The sequence below is a fragment of the Equus przewalskii genome, chromosome 7 (assembly GCF_037783145.1).
Source record: "Equus przewalskii isolate Varuska chromosome 7, EquPr2, whole genome shotgun sequence".
In the NCBI taxonomy this organism is placed as follows: Eukaryota; Metazoa; Chordata; class Mammalia; order Perissodactyla; family Equidae; genus Equus; species Equus przewalskii.
In genome coordinates this window covers 7998715-8017346 of record NC_091837.1, presented here as the reverse complement: position 1 = coordinate 8017346, position 18632 = coordinate 7998715, and the positions used below count along the sequence as shown (strand labels likewise).

Below are 18632 nucleotides of genomic sequence, written 5' to 3'. Positions count from 1 at the left end.
AGTTCTCTTTTCTTGTAGTCTTTATCTGGCTTTGGTACCAGGGTAATGCTGGGCTCAAAAAATGAGTTTGAAAGTGTTCTCTCCTCTTCAACTTTTTGGAAGAGTTTGAGAAAGAGTGGTGTTAATTCTTCCTTAGATGTGTGGTAGAATTCACCAGTGAAACCATCTGGGCCTGGGCTTTTCTTCGTTGGGGGGATTTTTGGTTACTCATTCAATCTCCTTACTCATTATTGGTCTGTTCAGATTTTCTATTTTTTCATAATTCAGTCTCGGTAGGTGGTAAGTTTCTAAGAACTTATCCATTTCTTTTAGGTTATCCAATTAATTGATGTATAACTGTTCATAGTAGTCTCTTTAATACAAAAATCTTTTGTATTTCTGTGGTATCAATTGTAATGTTTCCTCTTTCATTTCTGATTTTACTTGAGTCTTCTCTCTTATTTTCTTTGTTAGTCTAGCTAAGGATTTGTTAATTTTGTTTACCTTTTAAAAAAAAGCCCAGCTCTGAGTTTCATTTGGATCTTTGTTGTTTTTCTGGTCTCTATTTCATTTATTTCTGATATTTATTACTTTGTTCCTTGTGCTCATTCTGGGCTTAGTTTGTTCTTTTTCTAGCTCCTTGAGGTGAAAATTTAGGTTGTTTATTTGAGATCTTTCTCTTTTCTAAAGTAGACATTTATTGCTATAAACATCTCTTAGAACTGCTTTTGCTACTTCTCATAGGTTTGGTATGTTGTGTTTCCATTTTCATTTGTTTCAAGACATTTTTCATTTCCCTTTTGATTTCTTCTTTGGCCCATTGGTTGATCGGTATCAGGTTGTTTAATCTCCACATATCTGTGAATTTTCCAGTTTTCCTTCTATTATTGATTTCTAATTTCATACCACTGTGGTTAGAAAAAATACATGGTATGATTTCAATCTTCTTAAATTTGCTAAGACTTGTTTTGTGACCTATCATATGCTCTTTCCTGGAGAATGTTCCAGTGTGTGCTTGAGAAGAATGTGTATTCTGCTGCTGTTAGATAGAATGTTTTGCATATGTCTGTTAGGTAATTCGGCTTAAAGTATAGTTCAGATCCAATGCTTCCATGTTGATTTTCTGTCTGGATGATCATCCATTGTTGAAAGTAGGGTATTAAAGTCTCCTACTATAATTGTGTTGTCTGTTCTCCATTCAGATCTGTTAGTATTTGCTTAATATATTTAGGTGCTCCAAAGTTGGTGCATATCTTTATGATTGTTATATCTTCTTGCTCAATTAACCTCTTTATCACTGTATAATCACTTTCTTTGACTCTTATTACTGTTTTCAGCTTAAAGTCTGTTGTGTCTAGTACAAGCATAGTTAGCCCTACTCACTTGGTTTCCACTTGCATGGATCTTTTTCTATCCCCTCACTTTGAGCATATGTGCATCCTTAAAGCTGAAGTGATTCTGTTGTAGGCAGCATATAGTTGGGTCTTGTTTTTTTTATTCATCCAGCCACTCTATGCCTTTTCATTGGAGAATTTAACCTATTTACAATTAATCATCAATAGATCAGGACTTCCTAATGCCATCTTATTGTTTTCTGCATGTTTTGTAGTTTCCTTGTTCCTTTCCTCCTCTCTTGCTGCCTTCCTTTGTAAATTGATGATTTTCTGTAGTGGTATGCTTTGATTCCCTTCTCTTTAGCTTTTGTGAAACTACCGTAGGTTTTTGCTTTGTGGTTACCATGAGGCTTACATAAAACATCTTATACATATAATAGTCTATTTTACACTGATAACAACTTCAACTTCATACAAAAACTCTACCCTTTTACTCCCCCCATGTCTATATTTTTGGTGTCACTGGTACCTCGATTTGTATTGTATATTTATTAAAAAATTAATGTAGCTATGGTCATATTTAATACTCTTTTCCTTTAACCTTTATACTATGGGTAAGTGCTTAACACACCATCATATTACAGTATTAGAGTATTCTGAATTTGACTATCTACTTACCTTTACCAGTGTGTTGTGTTTTTTCATGTTTTCATGTGACTAATTAGCGTCCTTTCATTTAAGCTTGAAGAACTCCTTTCAGCACTTCTTCTAAGGCAGGTCTAGTGGTTATGAATTCCCTCAGCTTTTGTCTGTCTGGTAAAGTCTTTAACTCTCCTTTATTCCTGAAGATTAACTTTGCTGGATACAGTATTCTTGGTTGGCATTTTTTTCTTTCAGCACTTTGAAGAGATCATCCCACTCTCTTCTGGGCTATAAGGTTTCTGCTGAGAAATCCACTGATAGCCTTATTGGGGTTCCTTTGTAAGTTACAAGCTTTTTTTAATCTTGCTGCTGTTAAGATTCTCTCTTTGTCTTTGCTTTCTGACAGTCTTATTATAGGGTGTCTTAGAGAGGATCGATTTTATTTATTTATTTATTTATTTATTTATTTATTTTTTGTGAGGAAGATAGGCCCTGAGCTAACACCTGTGCCAATCTCCCTCTATTTTGTATGTCAGATGCCACCACAGTATGGCTTCAGGGAGCAGTATGTAGGTCTGTGCCTGGGATCCAAACCAGTGAACCTGCGAACCCCAGGCTGCCAAAGTGGAGCATGCAAACCTAACCACTACACCACCGGGGTGGCCTGAGGGTCTCTTTAAGTTGACTTTGTTTAGTGATCTATGAGCTTCATGAACTTGGAAATACAAATCTCTCTCCAGATTTGGGGAATTCTCAGTCATTAATTCTTTAAATAAGCTTTATGTCCCCTTCTCCATCTATTCTCCTTCTGGAACTCCAATAATTTGCAAATTGTTTCTTTTGATGGTATCCCATAGATCCTGTAGGCTTTCTTCACTCTTTTTCATTCTTTTTTTCTTTATTCTCCTCTGACTAGATAATTTCAAAGTTCCTGACTTCTATCTCACAGATTCTTCTGCTTGATCCATTCCATTATTGATGCTCTCTATTGCATTTTTCATTTCATTCATTGTATTATTCAGCTCCAGAATTTTAGTTCTTTTTTATGATTTCTATTTCTTTGTTAAATGTCTCATTTTATTCATGTATTGTTTTCTTGATTTTGTTGAATTATCTTTCTCTGTTTTCTTTTAGCTCATTGAGTTTCTTTTTTCTTTTCTTTTTTCTTTTTTTATTATTATTTTTTAAAGAATGGCACCTGGGCTAACAACTCTTGCCAATCTTCCTTTTTTTTTTTTTTTAAGGATTGGCACCTGGGCTAACAACTGTTCTCAGTATTTTTTTTTTCTGCTTTATCTCCCCAAACCCCCCCTGTACACAGTTGTATATCTTAGTTGCAGGTCCTTCTAGTTGTGGGATGTGGGACGCTGCCTCAACGTGGCCTGATGAGCGGTGCCATGTCCGCGCCCAGGATCTGAACCCTGGGCTGCCGCAGCAGAGCGTGCGAACTTAACCACTCAGCCATGGAGCCGGCCCCTCATTGAGTTTCTTTAAGACAGGTATTTTGAATTCTTTACTGGGTAAATCACAGATCTCCATGTCTTTGGGGTTAGTTACTAGAAGATTTTTGTGATTCTTTGGTAGTGTCCTCTTTCTTTGCTTTTTCACGTTCCTTGAAGTTTTGTGTTGCTGTCTTTGCATGTGAAGTAGCAGTCACATCCTCCAGTTTACTAACTGCCTCTGGGAGAGAACTGCCTTCTTTCAGCTCTGCTAGTGATTCTGAGGCTTTCTCAGACCGATGGATACACCTGCCCCATGCTTCTTGCTCCCTCATGTGCAAAATTCTTAAGCTTATATGCCTTTTTCTCGATTCTGCAACTCACCAAGCTGAGTGCTGACAGCCTCCCTTTTGTTTTACCAAAGGTGGCACTAAAGTCCAAATTTGTGGTTTCTCTCTGGTGTGCACATTCAGGCTGGCCTTCTGCACATGCTCACTAGCTGTGTGCCAAAGCACATGTGCCAAAGCTCACTTTGTCACTGGCATCAGGAGCATGCACAAGAGCCAGCCACAGGTAGGGGTACGTGTGGGTAAAACATGCTGAGTGCTTGGGGTGCTATGGGCCAGCTGGGGGATCCACAGGCAAGGTGATCCCTGTGGCTAGTGGGCAGGCTTCTTGATGGAGTGCATGATGCAGTTAGTAGAATCTGCATCCCTTTAATGCACTCCAAGACTCCTATCTGCCACTCTTCCAGACTCTTCCTGCCCCCTAATCATGTAGCTTACAATTCAGTACTCTGGATGGGGTAAGGGAGAAATGAGCCTCTTTGGCAGTCTCCCGCATAGCTGGGGAAGCCGGATGCTCACTCACACACTCTCACTTCCCCTGTGAGAGAAATCATGGGCCAAGAAGACCTATTTTGGCCCTGAGCTATGCTGCCTTGGGGGAAGGATGATGCTGGTAAAGTTAATCTCTTCCTCTTACCCTTTCCAATGTGTCCAAACTTGTTTTGTTTGGTTTTTCTTTTTCTCCAACAGTGTGCTTGAATTTCTCCTCTGGAAACCTGGACTTCCACAAAGGCTCTCTCATCCACGAGTGTCTAAGAGAGTGTTCTCCAGGGCCTCCTGGATTGTGGCCAAGAGGGTCTAGAGCTGCTTCACAGGCCAGTGCAGGGTCCACAGCTGGGATCAAGGTCTGTACACCTATTACCTGACACACAGGTGGGTAAGACTCCTCCCAGGCCCCTTGGTGTATGGTGCTGGATCCCACAGCTCCCACAAAGGCACTTTTGTCCATAGATAGATGCTGAATTACTGTTGGGAGGAGGGATAAAAAAAGGGACATCTTATTCCACCATGATGCTAACATCACTCCTCTGTTTTTAGTAATTTATTTTATCTGATTTGACATTGTTATATGATATGATCTTTGTGATTCCTCATTGCCTAGAGACTAATTGCTTTCTCCAGGCTCTTTGCCCTTCCCAGTTTTGCTCAGGCACATCATTGCCCTGTAACTCAAACTTACTCCTTACAGCTTTTTTTGCGGGGGGGGGGGGGGGGGTCTGGCTTCTCTCATGTCATTTTTTAAAAAATAAAATTTATTTATCTTTTATTATTTTATTGAGGTCATATTGGCTTATAACATTGTGTAAATTTCAGCTGTACATTATTATATTTCAGTTTCTATACAGACTGCATTGTGTTCACCATCAATAGCTAATAGTTTATCCATCACCATACATACGTGCCCCTTTATCCCTTTTGCCCTCCACCGACCCCCTTCTCCTCTGGTAACTACTAATCTGTTCTCCTTATCTATGTGTGTATCTTCCATATATGAGTGAAATCATACAGTATTTGTCTTTGTCTGACTTATTTCCCTTAGTGTAATACTCTCAAGGTCTAGCCATGTTGTCTCAAGTGGCACAATTTTGTCCTTTTTTACGGCTGAGTAGTATTCCATTGTGTGGACATCTTCTGTAAACATTTATCCATTGATGGGCACTTGGGTTGCTTCTACATCTTGGGTATTGTGAATAATGCTGTGATGAACATAGGGATGCACAAATCTCTTTGAATTGTTGATTTCATGTTCTTTGGGTAAATACTCAGTAGTGGGATAGCTGGATCATGTGGTATTTCTATTTTTAATTTTTTGAGAAATCTCCATACTGTTTTCCACAGTGGCTGCACCAGTTTGCATTCCCACCAGCAGTGTTTGAGGGTTCCCTTTTCTCCACATCTTCTCCAACATTTGTTATTTCTTATCTTGCTAATTACAACCATTCTGACAGGTGTGAGGTGATATCTCATTGTAGTTTTTATTTGTATGTCCCTAATAATTAGCGATGTTGAACATCTTTTTATGTGCCTCTTGGCCATCTGTATATCTTCTTTGGGAAAATGTCTGTTCATATCCTCTGTCCATTTTTTGATTGAGTTGTTTTTCTGTTGTTGAGTTTTATGAGTTCTTTATGTATTTTGGAAATTAACCCCTTGTTGGATATATGATTTGCAAATATTTTCTCCCAGTTGGTGGGTTGTCTTTTCATTTTGTTGAGAGTTTCCTTTGTGTGCAGAAGCTTTTTAATCTGATGTAATCCCATTTGTTAATTTTCTCTTTTGTTTCCCTTGCCTGAAAAGACATGGTATTCAAAAAGAAGCTGCTAAGACCAATGTCAAAGAGTGTACTGCCTATATTTTCTTCTAAGAGTTTTATGGTTTTAGGTCTTATATTCAAGTCTTTAATCCATTCTGAGTTAATTTTTATGTATGGTGTAAAATAATGGAGTACTTTCATTCTTTTGCATGTGACTGTCCAGTTTTCCCAGCACCGTTTATTGAAGACTTTCCTTTCTAAATGGATGTTCTTGGCTCCTTTGTCAAAGATTAGTTGTCCATAGATTGTAGTTTTATTTCTGGGCTTTCAATCCTGTGTCACTGATCTGTGTGTCTGTTTTTCTGCCAGTACCGTGCTGTTTTGATTGTTGTAGCTTTGTAGTATAACTTGAATTCAGGGAGTATGATACCTCCAACTTTGTTCTTTTTTCTCAGGATTGCTCTGGCTATTTGGCGTCTTTTGTTCTTCAATATAAGTTTTAGGATTCCTTGTTCTATTTCTGTGAAGAATGTCATTGATATCCTGATTGCAATTGTATTGAATCTGTAGATTGCTTTAGGTAACATGGACATTTTAACTACATTTATTCTTCCAATCCATGAGCATGGAATATCTTTCCATTTCTTTATGTCTTCTTCAATTTCTTTTAATAATGTCTTATAGTTTTCGGTGTATAGGTGTTTCACCTTCTTTTTCTTGAGACTGCAAATAGGATTGTATTTTCTTTTTTGTCTTTGCTCAGGAAGATTTGCCTTGAGCTAACATCCACTGCCAATCTTTCTCTTTTTGTATGTGAGCCGCCACCTCAGCATGGCCACTAACAGGTGAGTGGTATAGGTCTGCACCTTGGAACTGAGCCTGGGCCACCAAAGTGGAGTGCACTGAACTTAACTACTAGGCCACTGGGGCTTGCCTAGGATTGCATTCTTGACTTCTCTTTCTGCTAGTTCATTATTAGTGTATAGAAGTGGAACTAATTTTTGTATGTTGTTTTTGTACCCTGAAACTTTGCTGTATTTGTTGATTATTTCTAATAGTTTTTTGGTGGACTTTTTAGGGTTTTCTATACATAGCACATACATATACAGAGAGGGAGAGAATAATGTATATATATACACACATATATATACACAGAATTATATATATGTAGAATAACATAGAATAATATATAGAATAATTTTCTATGTACAGAATAATGTCATCTGCAAATAGTGAGAGTTTTACTTCTTCCATGCCAATTTGGATCCCTTTTATTTCTTTTTCTTGCCTAATTGCTCTGGCTAAAACTTCCAGCAGTATGTTGAATAAGAGTGGCAAGAGTGGGCATCGTTGTCTTGTTCCTGTTCTCAGAGGAATGGCTTTCAGTTTTTCACCATTGAGTATGATGTTGGCTGTGGGTCTGTCATATATGGCCTTTATTATGTTGAGGTACTTTCCTTCTATACCCATTTTATTGAGAGTTGTTATCATAAATGGATGTTGGATCTTGTCAAGTGCTTTCTCTGGATCTACTGAGATGATCTTGTGATTTTTATTCTTCATTTTGTTAATTGATTTATTTACAGATGTTGAACTGCCCCTGTATCCCTGGAATAAATCCCACTTGATTGTGGTGTATAATCCTTGTAATGTATTGTTGCATTCGATTTGCTAGTATTTTGTTGAGGATTTTTGCCTCTATGTTCATCAGTGATATTGGCCTGTAATTTTCCTTTTTGTGTTGTCCTTGTCTGGTTTTTGTATCAGGGTAATGTTGGCCTTGTAAAATGAGTTAGAAAGTGTCCCGTTAGGAATAATTAGGAATACTTTGAGAAGGCTAGGAATTAAATCTTTTTTGAATGTTTGGTAGAATTCACCAGAGAAGCCATCTGGTCCTGAACTTTTGTTTTTTGGGAGGTTTTTGATTACTGTTTCAGCCTCTTTGCTTGTGATTCTCTATTTCTTCTTGATTCAGTTTTGGGAGGTTGCACAATTCTAAAAATTTATCCATTTCTTCCAGGTTAAGTTTGCTGGCATGTAGCTTTTCATAGTATTCTCTTATAATCCTTTGTATTTCTGTGGTGGTGTTGTAATTTCTCCTCTTTCATTTCTGATTTTATTTATTTGAGTCTTCTCTTTTTTTCTTGGTGAGTCTGGCTAAGAGTTTGTCAATTTTGTTTATCTTCTCAAAGAACAAGCTCTTAGTTTCATTGATCCTATTGTTTTCTTTGTCTCTATTTTGTTTATTTCTCCTCTGATTTTTATTATTTCCTTCCTCCTACTGACTTTGGGCTTTGTTTGTTCTTCTTTTTCTAGATCTTTTAGGTATAGCATAAGCTGGTTTATTTGAGGTTTTTCTTGTTTCTTGAAGTATGATTGTATTACTATAAATTTCCCTTTTAGTACTGCTTTTGCTGCATCTCATAGGTTTTGGTATGTTGTGTTTTCATTTTTATTTGTCTCCAGGTATTTTTTTATTTCTCCTTTGATTTATTCATTGAGCCAATAGTTGTTCAGTAGCATCTTGTTTAGTCTCCACATATTTGTGACATTCTTAGCTTTTTTTTCTTGTAGTTCATTTCTAGTTTCATAGGATTGTGGTCAGAAAAGATGCTTGATATGATTGCAATCTTCTTAAATTTATTGAGGCTTGCTTTGTTTCTATCTTTGAGACTATTCCATGTGCACTTGAGAAGAATGTGTATTCTGCTGTTTTGGGATGGAACGTTCTATACATATCTATTAAGTCCATCTGACATAGTGTTCACTTAAGGCCACTGTTTCCTTGTTGACTTTCTGTCTGCATGATCTATCCACTGATGAAGTTAGGTGTTAAGGTCCCCTACTATTATTGTGTTGCTATCAATTTCTCCCTTTAGGTCTGTTAATAGTTGCTTTATGTACTTTGGAGCTCCTGTGTTAGTTGTATATATATTAATCAGTTGTTATGTCCTCTTGGTGGAATGGCCCTTTTATCATTATATAATGGTCATCTTTGTCTCTTGCTGTTTCATCCTGAAGTCTGTTTTGTCTGATGTAAGTATGGCTACACCTACTTTGTTTTCCTTGCCATTTGCTTGGAGTATCATCTTCCATCCCTTCACTCTATGTTTGTCTTTAGAGCTGAGATGTGTTTCCTGGAGGCAACATATTGCTGGGTCTTGTTTTTAAAACCATCCAGCCACTCCATGTCTTTTGATTGATGAATTCAATCCATTTACATTTAGAGTGATTATTGATATATGATGGTTTAATACTGCCATTTTATCTTTTGTTTTCTAGTTGTTCTATATTTCCATTGTTTGTTTTCCCTTGTATTTCTGTTTGCCATTCAGTTTGGTGGTTTACTGTGATGGTTTTCTCAGTTTTCTCTTTATTTATGATTTGTGACTCTGCTCTGATTTTTTGGTTAGTGGTTACCATGAAGATTGTATAAAAGATCTCATAGATGAGATAGTCCTTTTTCTGAAAGCCTCTTATGTCCATTAGCCTGTGCATATTCCATCCCTATGCTCTTCCCTTTCTCTGTTTTTGTTGTCAAAACTTAGTCTTTTTTGTATTGTGAGTTTGTGATCAAGTTGAAGTGTTTAATAGTTATTTTTGATGCTTTCTTTCCCTTTATCCTTTATGTTATAATTGTTTTCTAACCTATTCTGATATAGAACTGCAATTTTCTGATTTTGCCTGTCTATTTATTTCCTTGCTCAAAGCTTTATAAACCTTTGCCTTTTTGTTTCAGGTAGGAGGGCTCCCTTCAACATTTCTTCTAAGGCAGGTCTACTGGCAATGAACTCCCTCAGCTTTTGTTTGTCTGGGAAGGCTTTTATTTCTCCATCATATCTGAAGGATGATTTTGCTGGATAGAGTATCCTTAGCTGATAGATTTTGTCTTTCAGTATTTTGAATATATCATTCCACTCTCTCCTGGCCTGTAAGGTTTCTGCCGAGAAATAGGCTGAAAGCCTTATGGGGGTTCCTTTGTAGGTTATTTTCTTCTCTCTTGCTGCCCTTAATATTTTTTCTTTGTCACTGACTTTTGACAATTTTAATATTATATGCCTTCAACAGGTCTTTTTGCATTGAGGTAATTAGGAGGTCTATTAGTTTCATGTACTTGCATGTCCAGTTTCTTCCCCAGGTTTGGGAAATTCTCAGCTATTATTTTTTTTGAATAAGCTCTCTGCTCCCTTCTCCCTCTCTTATCCCCTTGGGATACCTATAATCCTTACGTTACTTTTCCTAATTGAGTCAGATATTTCTTGAAGAATTTCTTCATTTTAAAAAAATCTTAGTTCTCTCCTCCCTCTACCTGAATCATTTCTAGGTTTCTATCTTTGAGCTCACTAATTCTCTCCTCCATAAGGTCTGCTCTATTTTTAATGCTTTCTGCATTATTTTCTATCTCATTAATTGTGTTCTTCATAACCAGAATTTCTGTTTGGATTTTTTTAGAGCTTCAGTCTCTTTGGTGAAGTATTCCTTCTGTTTGTTAATTTTATTCCTGAGCTCACTGAGCTGTCTTTCTGAGTTTTCTTGTAACTTGTTGAGTTTCTTTATGACAGTTATTTTGAATTCTTTGTCAGTTAGATTGTAATCTTCTGTGACTTCAGGTTTGATTATTGGAGACATCATTTTCCTTCTGTTCTGCTGTGTTACTGTAGTTCTTCATGGTGTTTGATGAATTGATCATTTGCTGGCTCTTTTGTGATGGTAATCACCTTTTCTTATTTGGGTATGGCTTTGGTTACTTTGGTTCTGAGCTGCTTCTGATTGTATTTGAGAGCCTGCACTTTCCACTGCCTCTGTCAGAAGTGTTATCAGTGCCCTCCTTGTTCCTCTGGGGTTGCTGGTGTCTTGTTGCTTACAATGTCACTGCAGTCTCAGATGACACCACCAGGGTCACCAGGCTGCAAGCACTTCTGCTGCTTCTGGGGTTGTCTGAGTCTTGTGTTCCTCCACTGGCTCTCTGCAGGCTCAGATGCTGCTGCTGTGCACCACCTGTGCTGCTGTTCCTGGGTTGTCTGGGGGTGCTGTTGCACTGCTGCCAGGGGTGCTGGGTTCAGGGGTGTCACTGTCACTGGTAGGGGCCTGGGGACCTGGAGACTTGTATGCAGCCCCCACTGCTGGTGGAGATGGTGTTGGGGGTGCCCCCACAGGTGGCTGGGTCACCAGTTCTTCTGTGGTTCCTGATGCTTCTGGCCTCAGGTTCCACCATCCACCACTGGGTGGGGGGCAGGGGTTGTTTATTCTGCTCCCACTCTGTCTACTCACAGTTGTGTGGGTTGGGCTGCTGCTGCTCCACAGCCATCCCATGAGAGTTCAGGCAGGCAGTAACTTGCGGACAGGGCCGCCCTTGCCTCCACTCACAGTCACACTGGCTGCTGTGTAAGAATCTGCACCCTGGATCTCTGCTGCTGGGGGAGGGAGAAGGGGCTGCTCCCTTAGTTCCACTGCTTCCTGGGGGGTCCAGTCCACCCTCCTTCAGACGTATAGCTGCATGGATCTCTTAGGCAGTCTGTTGTGCTGCGTAGGGAATCTTTTGTTGGGCAATGGATGTCCATTTGGTTGTAACTTAGAGTGGAGAAACAAAGGAAACAACTCACTCTGCCATGATGCTGATGTCACTCCTTAATCCTTATATCTTTTTATAGTTAGCTTATGGCATACTGGATTGATCTGGGGTTGTCAAGAATGAGGCAGGCTACCTCTCTAAATAATGCTTTCTAAAGTTGTTGCTGTTTCTGAACCAAGGTTTCTACAGTGAAGAAATATTGCATGTACTGTTGTTATGTAGATTAAATTCCATATATCTGCGCATACCCATGAAGGCCCATCCTTTAACATGGCTTGTATGCTAATGTTATAGTCTTCCTATTTTCTACCTGGAGAGCCCTCACTATTCATTGATCCACTAATTCTTGGTGTGTCAACTTGTGTTTCAGCTGTGCCAAAATAGGTATCAGTATATCCTCTAAACAAAAAGACATAGATCCTTCTCTTGGGTCTATGCCCTAAGCGATTTCCCCGATCACTAATAAGGTTAAGGGTATTTTCATATGTTTATTGGTCACTGTGAATTATTTATCTTTGCCCAGTTTTGTTGTCTTTTTCTTATTGGTTTATAAAAAGAACATGATATATTGGAGTTACTAACCCTTTATTTAGTATAATGTCATCTCAGGCTGTCATACACTTAAACTTTATTTTTTTTTAAGGGTATCTTCATCAGTTACTAAGCTATTGTCTCTCAACCTCAAATCCATCCTTCTACATTCTGCTCTGCAATGCTGGGACTGAAACTGCAAAAGTACAATTCTCCTTAGTCAGCTAGCTTCCTGTTAGGTCCCACCAATAGCGGGTCACAAGAGACAAACTAGAAGACAGGAGGAGGGAGAAGGGAGTTGCTCCTTCCTATTTTGTTTGCTGCTCCTGTCAGTGTCACTCCAGGATTGGCCCCCTTACGATGAAGGCAGCACTTAGTTCCAGTTTCCAGGCTCTTATAGCACTCCCGGAATAAGCTTCACTGCATCCCTTGGAGGTACCAGCCAGGCAGAATAATGGCCCTCCAGAGATATTCACATCCTAATTCCATGGAACATGTTGAATATGTTATCTTACATTGCAAAAGGGAATTTGCAGATGTGATTAAGTTAAGGACATTGAGATGGAAGATTATCCTGGATAATCTGGATGGGTGCCTTGTAACCACAATGTAACCAGAAGCGTCCTTAAAAGTGGAAGATGGAGACAGAAATGTTATGTCAGAATGATATGATGTGTGAAAGACTCAACTAGCCATTGTTGGCTTTGAAGATGGAGGAAGGAGCCATAAGCCAATGTGGGCATCCGCCATAAGTTGGAAAAGGCAAGGGAATGGATTCTTCCCAAGAGCCTCCAGAAAAGAACATGGCCCTGCTGGTACCTTGATTTTTAGCTCAGTAAGATCTGTGTCAAAACTTCCAACCGATACAACTGTAAGATGATAAATTTGTTTTACACCACTAAATTTGTGGTGATTTGTTACAGTAGCAATAGAAAACTACTATATACCCCGTTGTCAGAGGTCTGAGTTCCAGTGTTGTTGGGACCCTCTTCCAAGCTTTTAGATTCCCATAAGCCCAACCTCTTCCCTTGTCCCTCAGGCCTAGGGGTGGTAGCTGTTTCCTGCCAGTACTATTTCCATGATTCCTCACGGTTTCCCTTCTGCCTTTTGAGTTCTCCATACCATTTAATCAACCGCCTGGATTAAGTTCTTGCTGTTAAAATAAGCAGTGTGGTGGCTATTTTCCTGACTGATCCAGTATCTGCTGCAAAGAAGTTTTGCTACTTTTATTATAGTCACATCACTCAGTATTTTCCCCCTTTATGGTTTTTTCAGTTTTGTGATTTGTATAAGAATTCCTCCATTCCAAGATTTTTAAAATTTCAGTGTTTTCCAATTATATATATATAGTTATATTTACAGTTTTATATTTTACATTTAGTTTTTAATTCATCTGGAATTTTTCTTTGTACTTAGTAGGAAATTAAGATTTAATGTGATCATTGTCCCCAGATGGCTAGCCAATCTTTCAACATCATCTAGTCCATACTTTCTCCACTGATGTGAAAGCTATCCTTATCATGCACTGAATTGCCATACATATACGTGGCTCTGTTTTTGGACTCTCTTTTCTGTTCCATTGACCTGTTTGTTTATTCTTGACCTACATACACTTTCAGTTTCTATAGCTTTCCACAACGTCTCAATGTCTTTTTTTTTTTTTTTTTAAAGATTGGCACCTGAACTAACAACTGTTGCCAATCTTTTTTTCCTTCTCCCCAAGACCCCCCAGTATATAGTTGTATATTCTAGTTGTGTTTGCCTCTGGTTGTGCTATGTGGGACGCTGCCTCAGCATGGCCTGACAAGCAGTGCCATGTCTGCGCCCAGAACCCGAATGGGCGAAACCCTGGGCCGCCAAAGTGGAGCACGCAAACTTAACCACTTGGCCACGGGCCGGCCCTGTCTCAGTGTCTTAAAGGGGAGATCTTCCAACACCTCCATTATCCTTTCTCAGAATTTCCTTCTTCTTGTGTTTTTATTCCTCTAGATGAACTTTAGAACTCACTCATCAAGTCCCAAGTTTAAAATAAAATGGACTTCTGGTTGGAATTGCATTCAGTTTATAGTTTAAGGAAGAAGTGATTGCTTTACAATATAAAGTCTTACTATCCATGAATATATTTCACTAAACATTAAAAACTTGATTATCCTTTTATTTTAAAATGTATTCTTAGGTATTTTACAGTTTTGGGTGCTACTGAGAATGAAATCTCCCTCCTGGTACATTTTGCAGCTGGTTGTTACTAATACATAGGAAAGCTATATTTTTTATTTCTAGCCCCTTGCTAAATCTTACTAGTTCTAAGAGTTGTTTTTACTCAGTTTCCTTGGATTTCTATTTAGATAATCATCACTTGAAAATATTATGGTCTTTTCCAATATTTATAACTCATTTCTTTTTCTTATCTCTAGATCCTAGGATCTAGAAAATATTAAATAGCAGTAGCAAGCATCTTTATCTCATTATTGACTTGATTAAAAGTCCTTCTATTGTTTTCTATAAGATTTGCTAATGGTTTATGAAAAATCTTTTATCAAGTTATGAAATTTCTTTTTATTCCCAGGATGTTAACTTTTTTTTAAACCAAGAATGGCTGTTGAGGCGCCTAAAGAGAGGAGTGTTCCCTAGGGGCTTGACTTCTGGTCTGGTTCTGCTGTTAAGTAGCTGGCTTTGGGGACGACAGGACCCCTAGTGGGTCTGTTTCCTCATCCACTGTGTGCTGGGCACCATTATCTCACAAAACAAACTGGGTGCAGATATTTCTCATCACTGAAGGGCTTACGTAGAGGAATGCAATGATCAGATTTGTGCTTCAGAAAGATCACTCAGGCAGCAATACGAAAAATGGTTGGCTTTTTCTTCTCATCCATATTTGTCAAAAATCTTGCCAATCTTTCAAGGCCTAGTTCAAATTTTCCTTTTTCCACAAGTCCCCCTCCATCATGCCCGACATCTTAGTCAGAATTCTCTTCTACCTGCTTCTTTCCATAAAACAGAGAACTACTTAGACTGTAAACCCCTTGAAACTGGGAATCATGTTTTTCATCCTCATGTGTTTGTTTCACAGGGATAGGTCTATATGAAGACTTAATAAATGTTCACAGAACTATCCATGCACTAAAAACCATTTTAGTGGGACAAAAGAAGGAATAAGTGAGCCACGCAATACCTGTTTGGGACTCAAACCTTCTTCTGTTACGGAGTTTATCAAAAAGCCTCAAGATGTGTATGATTAAGCACCGCAGGAGGTATTTTCACGAGCTCTGAAAGGTTCCAATTTGCCTGGAGTGCTGATACTAAATGAGAGTGTCTGAGAAACAGGTTCTGAGGCCAGCCTGGTTTATTGTCACAGGGCTTTAATAATATCCCACCACTCTGAAGCCTGAGAGCTTCCTTTTCACCTTGCACAATACACTGAGAGCTTTGCCTTCACTGGACTATTGATATAAGGGAATGAGTGGTAGTGACCTGCTTTTTCTTTTCTTTTGAAAGTTTTGCCAATTAATTACATTTTTCCTTAGATCCATGCAATTCAGTATTATGAAATAAAAAGCTTGTACTGAACATCTGTTCTGCAGCTTGAAGATCAGTTCTCCTGTTTCATAATTTAAAGTAACTTACAGGAAAAAAAAGCCATATTCACAAAACATCTATTATTATCTCAGGAAAGACTGGAAATTTCCTGTGACTTCTATAGAGTCTATAACCAAGAACAATGGGCCGAAGTAATCTAGGGATTTCCCAAGCAATTTTAAAAAGAATTTCACTAGGTATTAGTTAAAAATTATTCTGGAAACAGGGAACTGCTTCTGGAGGTGTGGTGGGGACAGGCATTGACTGAGAAGGGCCATAAGTGAACTCTCTGGGGTGATAGTCATATTTTATAATTCGATATGGCATACATATGTGAACACATTTGTGAAAAGTCACCAAATGGTGCACTTATGATTTGTCTACTTCACTGTATACAATTTTTTTAATGAACAGTAGTCCTTCTCTTTTGCAGACAGAGCTCATTCTCCTGACTTGACTAATTTTTTTTGGTGAGGCAGATTGGCCCTGAGCTAACATCTGTGCCAGTCTTCCCCTATGTTGTATGTGGGACACTGCCATAGCATGGCTTGATGAGTGGTGTATAGGTCTGCCCCTGGGATCTGAACCTGCGAACCCTGGGCTGCTTGAAGCAGAGCATGTAAACTTAGCCACTACGCGACTGGGCCAGACTTGACTAATTTTTTTTAAAATTTTCTTCTTCTTTCCATTTTCTCCCCAAAGCCCCCCAGTACATAGTTGCATATTCTGATTGTGCTATGTGGGATGTCGCCCCAGCATGGCCCAATGAGCGGTGCCATGTCTGCGTCCAGGATCTGAACTGATGAAACCCTGGGCCACCAAAGCGGAGTACACGAACCCAGCCACTTGACCGTGGGGCCAGCCTCTAATTTTTTTCCTTCTGCTTTTTCTCCCCAAATCCCCCCAGTACATAGTTGTGTGTGTATATGTGTGTGTGTGTGTGTGTGTGTGTGTGTGTGTGTATATATATATATATTTTTTAGTTGTGGGTCCCTCTAGTTGTGGCACGTGGGACACCACCTCAGTGTAGCCTGACAAGTGGTGCCATGTCCGTGCCCAGGATCCAAACCAGCAAAACCCCGGGCCGCTGAAGTGGAGTGCATGAACTTAACCACTCGAACATGGGGTCGACCTCTTACTAATTGTTTTTAAAGACAATTTTTTTTAGAGCAGTTTTAGGTTCACAGCAAAATTGAGAGGAAAGTACAGAGATTTCCTCCTGCCCTGACACATGCACAGTCTCTATTATCAACATGACTCATCAGAGTGGTACATTTGTTATAACTGATGAACCTACAATGACACATCATAATCACTCAAAGTCTATGCTTTACATTAGGATTCACTCTTGGTTTTGTACATTCTATGGGTTTGGACAAACATATAGTATCATACAGAATATTTTCACTGCCCTAAAAATCCTCTGTGTTCCCCTATCCACTCCCTCCCCTACCTGCCCCTCTGGCATCCCATGATGTTTTTATTGTCTTCATAGTTGTGCCTTTTCCAGAATGCCATATAGTTGGAATCATACAGTATGTAGCCTTTTTAGAGTGGCTTCTTTCACTTAGTAATACACATTTAAGGTTCCTCTATGTCTTTTCATGGCTTGATAACTCATTTTAGTGCTGAATAATATTCCACTGTCTGGATGAACCATAGTTCATTTATCCATTCACCTACTGAAGGGCATCTTGATTGTTTCCAAGTTTTGGCAATTATGAACAAAGCTGCTTATAAACATCCTTGTGCAGATTTTTGTATGGACATAACTTTTCAAGTCCTTTAGAATTGTATATGAATTTTACCTTAAAAAAACCTTGTAAACAAATATTAAACTCTAGTAAAGTGTATGCATGTTGAAGTGTTAATAGATGAAGTGTACTTATATCTGCAACTTACTTTGAGATGCATCAAAAAATAAGATGATTTACAGATGGACAGAGGGATGGATAGGTAGATAGTGCTAAAGCAACTATAGTAAAATGTAAATTGTAAAATCTAGATGGTGAGTGTATGGGTGTTTATATACAATTCTTTCAACTTTCTTGTGTGTTTGAAACTTTGCATAATAAAATGTTGGAAAAAATTATTCTGAACCATATGTCCCAGTCTCTCACATTAGATGCATTTCAGAAAGTCAATGAGTACCTTGTTTACAGTCATCTGGCTGTCTCCAGCAGCTCTAAACTATAACTAAAGACACCCTAAGAAAGCAAGGGAGTGCCAAGTCAAGGTCCTTAAGGTCGCCCAGGCTCTGGAAAGGACAGTGATGTGAACTGTGTGAGACAGCTGAGGTTACTCAGTCATTGCTCATGGTGCTTCCCATACAGTCCCACGGGTGACTTGTTAGTCGAAAGATGAAACAAACACTAATTCTAGCAGCAAATTATGATCATAACTATGCCAACAAGGTGAAGAGCAATCAAGGTCACCTTGAAACGGAGCTCACTCAGCCCCTGCCATGCTTGCGTGTCCTGCTGCTTTCATCTGCCTGCTGGAATATGGCCTACACCATAGAGGGCCAGGGCCAAGAGGAAAAGATATCCTCATCTCCAAAGCTGTCGAACCTAGAAAATGCAGGGGAGGCAGGGGTAGAACTGCAGAAAATGAGAAAGATACTAGGGAAGTTGAATAATAAGTAGTAGCTAACATGAACTCCATTCTACACGTGGGTATTTTATTTCTCTTCTAGCCACATGCTAAAGAGGGAGCATAGGTGCGGGTCTGGGCAGGGGTCCCTGACACGTAGTGCTGGGGCACTCTAGGGGCTCTGAAACTCTCAGATGATTGGGAGGTCAAAATTATTTTTACAAGCTCTTATTTGTTTTTTCACTTGCTTTCTCTTACAAGTGTACAGTAGAGTTTCTAAAGGCTAAATGATGTGACATTTTAACAAATTAAATGCAGAAGCAGGTTTGTGAATCCAGCTGTCTTTTTTAAGTCAGACATTAAAGA

General features: G+C 38.9%; 1 protein-coding gene across 8 annotated transcripts in view; it reads right to left on the bottom strand.

Moving 5' to 3' along the window:
• LOC139084698 (collagen alpha-2(I) chain-like) overlaps positions 1 to 18632 on the bottom strand; it is a 58887-nt gene that overhangs the window by 19393 nt on the left and 20862 nt on the right. The window lies entirely within an intron of this gene.